This window comes from Drosophila pseudoobscura, chromosome 4 (assembly GCF_009870125.1).
Source record: "Drosophila pseudoobscura strain MV-25-SWS-2005 chromosome 4, UCI_Dpse_MV25, whole genome shotgun sequence".
In the NCBI taxonomy this organism is placed as follows: Eukaryota; Metazoa; Arthropoda; class Insecta; order Diptera; family Drosophilidae; genus Drosophila; species Drosophila pseudoobscura.
In genome coordinates this window covers 11440556-11446294 of record NC_046681.1, presented here as the reverse complement: position 1 = coordinate 11446294, position 5739 = coordinate 11440556, and positions in this window count along the sequence as shown.

Genomic DNA, 5739 nt, shown 5'->3' with positions numbered 1-5739 from the left:
TACCATCGCCATCACCTTCTAGAAAATATACTCCAAAGTTTGCAAATCTTGTAGCTCCTTTCATCGTGTATGATTCATGATCTCATCGAGTTCATAAAAGCGACTCGGGGGCTGCTGCGGCCGCTTGATCAATTGAATTTAGCGATACGTCCCATCAATCACACACGCCCTGAAAATACGTACATAGACGCTCGGAGTGATCTTGGACTCCGCTCACTTTGGGGGATTGTTCTCATTGGGGATTCGACATGCAGTGTCAGTGAATAACCCCGCTGGCTAATCAATTACAAAGAGATGCCAACATGTCAGACAACAGACAGCCGGCAAACAGCCAGATAGACAGACAACCAGGCGGACACACGGACAGACAGTCAGTCAGTCAGTCAGTCAAGGCGAATGGAACGATGTACTGAGAAAATCAAGCGCCAAATTACTTTCAACACAATGCTCGAACTCGTACAGTGGATAGATGGGATGGCATGAGATGGTTTGGGATGGGATGGGATCGTAAATCAAATGAGCGCCAAGGAATTTGCCAGAAATCCCAAGAATGTTGTGTGTACAAAAGACCGTTGACAGTTCTTAATTGCAAAGGATTTTCCCATTTCATTTCACTGTCGCTGTTTCTTTTTTTTTGGCCCAAGAGTGTAGTGCATTTTCCTGTCGTTTTGCCAATTTATTTGCATATATTTTGTTGGCATTTCCCCGAACAACAATCGAATCGTGTGTGTGTGCTGCAGTGTGACCGAAGTTGATTTGCATTTGACGTACGATAACTGTCAATTTTCGTTGGTTTCTTTCTTATTTTTTTTTCTGTGGCTCCAACTCAAGTGACAGCCTGTCAGCGCTCTTCGTTCTGCCTGAGACGGAAACAAATTTGTAAAGTACTGGCAGCAACAATTTTCCCATCTCATGTTTCTACCCCCCCCGCCCCCCACCCACCGCTCACTCCGTCACACCGTCTGACATGAGGCGAAAATTGAAATAAATGTTTTCGCACACACACCACGAAAAATTTATTAAAAACTTTGCCGCAAGCCTGGCAGGAAGCGACACCACACAAAGAGAATCCACTGAGACCGAAAGAAAGAAATATGATAGGGGCTTTGTCCGACCGCGTACGTGGAGCAGAGCAGCGACTCTCGACTCGACTCGACTCGAATCTCGCATGTGTCGACGCCTGTCAAACTGTCGACATGCGCAAATAACGGTAAAGGATTTGTCACTGCCACACAAACACACACACACACGCTATGTGCCAAAAAAAAAAATATAAAATCTGTCACAAACAAAAGAAAATTGAAAAAAAAAACCCAAACTTCAATTTTGCTGCCAAGTTTCTGGGTTTTAAAGAAAAAAAATCTGTTGGTTTTAGAAGTAAAAAAAATGAGCTACCGATGATGATGATTGCTGGGTAGAAAATAGAGCTGCGGCCCTTACCGCCACTCCCAGCGTTCCCGCTCGCTTAAACAGATTTCGGGCGATAGAAAAATAGTTTTCTCCAATCAGAGACCTTTTTAAGTACTCCAGAAACCCCCAACGATCCGCCCATTTGCCTTTTTGGCTCACTCGCTGAAACTTTCCCACAAATCACAAATCGAAAACCGCGGATAAATTACACAGTGGACTGGTGGATGGGCCGAGAGAGAGGTGCAAAATGAAGAGGTTTTTCCGCAGCAGTAGCAGCTGTTGCTGTTTTGGCATTGTTTTAAGTGGAAATGCCTGTCAGCGTGACTGTTTGACAGATTGTGTCTGATGGTGGAGAGGCTGACGGACTGATGGACTGAGGAACTGACGGACTGATGGACTGACGGACTGTGTATCTGTGTGAGTGAGAGTGATTAAATGCGGCGCTTCTGTTGTGCAGCGATGCGGAGCACATGACTCATTTGGAAACAACACGCAAAACCGTTTACTCTTATCAATCTTATCAATGAATGTAATGACATTTAACACGGCCGCATCTACCATTACCCCTCGTGCTGGTGGGTTTTCCCACCACCTCATGCCATGAAATTGATTTTCCAATTGCCGCCTGCCTGCCTCCGTGTGACATGTTTACCTCTCGACTACTTACTGGGCTCTCTCTGGGCTGTCTCTGGGCCCTGGCCATCACATCACATCACACAATCGCGCTATCTCTTTGGGGGTCGGTATAGCTTTCGGTGTTTTTTGTGGTATTTTCGGGGTCGAATGGCCTCTGTGCTCGCGTGGTGTTGTAATTTATCCCCGCGCACTCGCTCGTTCATTTGACATGTCAAAAGTTGTGTCACTTGATTGATGACTGCTGTCAACACATATTTTCTAATTTTTTGTACAATATTTACCGACTGTGTGGTTAGGCCGCAAAAAGGGTTCCTCTCTTCCATTCTGTTCGGAGTTCGAGAAGAGTTCTAATATTGTTGTTTGTGCCTCGTTGTGTCCTGCTCTCTCCCCCTGTCTACCCCCCCCTGCACCGCAATGTGAACATATTGCATATTTTGTTTGGCCCGACAGGAGATTGATGAGCTCTGCCTTGATGCCTGTCACATGGCCCCGAATCGATGGGTTTTGTGCCTGGGTGTCGTATCGTCTTCTTCTGCTGTCTATCTGTCTCTCTTTCTGTCTCTCTGTCTGTCGGTCTGGCTTTTTTACACTCAGCGAAAATGTGGGGATATCGCCCTGCCCTGACAGCAGTGCAAACAAATTGTGGCGACAGGAAGTGTTTTCGTGTGTGTGTGCGAGGGAAAGTTGTTACGTTTTTTGGTTCTTTTTGGCAGCAGGCGGGCCTAGGCCTCGGCTTACGGCTCGAGTGTCTGGCAGTTGATTGATGGCTCTGCCAATGCCGCCTGACGTCCAACGACGAATGGTTGAGGCATATTGGAGCTTAGTTACAGGGTACCAGAGAGTACATAGAGGGGGTTTAATGGTCATAAAGTCGAACGGCAGTGGCCTCTAATGCAGCTAAATCTCAATCTTTCAAGTCCTGGGCTCTATAAATCATTCCCGAAATAAATTAAAATCTGTCTTTGGGAAATCTTTTCATCTTGATGATTTCATTAAGCCCGCAGCACCCTCCCCACCCCCCGCACCCAATTAGAGCCCCTGCCAAAGGCTATAAATAATTTGTTAGTTCCAAAAGAAACCACAATTAACTGGCAAATATTGAAGGACACACCCACCCCCCTGTCGAACGAACACCTCTGCCCCGGAAGCAGCACCACTTCCCTCCCCCCCTTCGACACTATCGCAACAAAATGGCAATCAATTTCTCGCGCTGTAAATTAACAATCATTGTGGGGAAAGAGACAGAGAGAGAGAGAGAGATCCAGAGAGAAAGAGGGTGTACATGGCACGGCAGCTGCTAACTGCCAAAGCGCGGTGGTTGGGGATATTTCGACCATATCCGTATACCCACCATTCATTGCCTCCCCTCCCCTCCCCTCCTCTCCCCTCCCTGCCCCCGTGGCGGTCCTGGGAGCCCCGCAATCAACGTACATTAATATGCACGAAAACAATAAACCATCGACGAAGGCGAAGGAAGAGGATGGACTCCGAGGGGAGACCAGACCCAAAGTGTAGGCAGAGGCGTTACAGCGGCAATCATGCAAAAAGCAAGCAAACGCCGCGCCATTATGGCTATCCCATTCTCTCCCTCTCTATCTCTCTCTCTCTCTCTCTCTCCCTCTCTCTGTGGCTCTGTGGCTCTCTACTGACAATATTTATTGCAAATGCAGCAATAAATTTCAAAACACCATTCGCTAAGCACCACATGGGGTCTCGAAAATTGAAGATAAATTTTAAGGCGGCAATTTATGATTTGTGAGCATAAGACCGTGAGTCGGGGATCTGGTCGGGGGTCGCGGCTGGGACTGGGGCAGGGGCAGGGGCAGGGGCTACAGCAATAGCCATAGCAATACGTATAGGCCATGGCCAAAACGAAACGAGGAACGCCGCTCCGCTCTGCTCTGCTCTGCTCTGCTCGCTGACAAGTGTGGAGTGTTTGCCGCCGCACTCCTTCACTCACGATGGCCTCTTCTGGGTCCCCCTCTCTTGCTCCCTCTATAGCCTTCTCTGTCACACTAGTTGGCAGTTTTTCAATTGTGTTTGCCGCGATTTTACGACTGCCCGCTGTGCCTTTGACAGCCCCCGAACCCGAACCGATCTGACCCTTCCCTTTGACTGTGCTCTGCCTCACCCAGAGAATCGGTGAAGGGATTCGCTTTTTGCCAAAAGGAAAGGCAAAAGGACCTCCCTGGGGGCCTCTAAATGGGATTTGAAAAATCACCTTTAACCAAAAACTAGTTAAAATATTCCCAAAACCATTTTCAATCATATTGGAAAGATGAATTTCCAATGCATTTTGTTTTGAAATGAAAAATGATTTAAAGATGCGGTTTATATCATATTTTCTGTGATATAAATAATTCTACAATTTTTCAGGACATTTTGGTACAATTTTCTATGCAAAATAAATGTAGAAAAATGTTCTAAGATATTATAGAATTTTTTAAAACATTTTGTAGTATTTTTAAGTTCATCCGAAGTGTAAAAATATTCTAGAATATCTGAAAATATTTTAGTAGTATTTTCTTGTGCATCTAAAGTATAAAAGAATATTTATAAAATACTCTAGGTCTTAAAAAACATTTTAGAAGCATTTTCTGGTGCATCGGAAGTGTGGAAAACGTTCTAAAATGTTAAAGAACTTTTTAGAAGATTTTTGTAACATTTTTTAGTGGACCAGAAGTGTACAAATATTTTAAAAATATTCTATGTTTTTAAGAGCATTTTTGTAACATTTTCTAGTGCAATGGAAATATGTACATATGTACATATGTGTAAAGTAATATATATATTTTTTAGAACATTTTTTAGTGCATCAGAAACATACAAATATTTCTAGCATATTCTAGAAGCATTTTAGAATTATTTTCCGGTGCATAGAATGTGTGAAAACTTTTCTTTTAATTTTTACATAATTTTTCAGAACATTTTGATAGAATTTTCTGCTGTCTCAAAAATTAAGAAGTATTTTTTCAATATTCCACAATTTTATATAATTTTTTCGTAGCTTTTTCTAGTCTAATAAAAGTGTGAAAAATATTACAAAATTCGTTAGAACATTTTTAAAAATATTTTTTAGCTCCTCAGAAGTGTACAAATATTGGCCAAATATTATATACGTTTTAGACCATTTTTGTAGCATTTTCGAAAGCACTGGAGGTGCGGAAAACGTTTCAAAATATTTTAGAATTCTTTAGAAAATTTTGTATTGCATCAGAAGTGTAAAAAAATATTTCTTAAATATTCTTAAATTTTTGACAACATTTTCTACTGCATCGAAAGTGGAACACATTTTCTAAAATATGATTTTTCTTGAAAAATTGGCTTGAGTCCCACTGTGGCAGACCCAAAGCAGAATAGAGGGGACGGACTGGCAGCAGAGTTCTCCTTACAACACCTTGGTGCAATTATTCATTCACTTGCAAGCCGTGGAACGTGGGGCAGACACGGACGGACAGACAGACGGACAGACAGACAGAGAGAGAATCTTCTGCTGGTCTCTGGCCACCGCAGAAACAGAAACAGAAACAAAAACAACAAGATGCAAACACACAGCAATCCGCTTTCGCAAGTCGAAAATAAGCAAAAAGGTTTATGAATGCGCACATGAAAAATGGAACATCGTTAAGAGCAATTCATAATGAAATATGCTCCTCCTCGGAGCTGGGATGTGGATCGGAGACGGGAGACGGG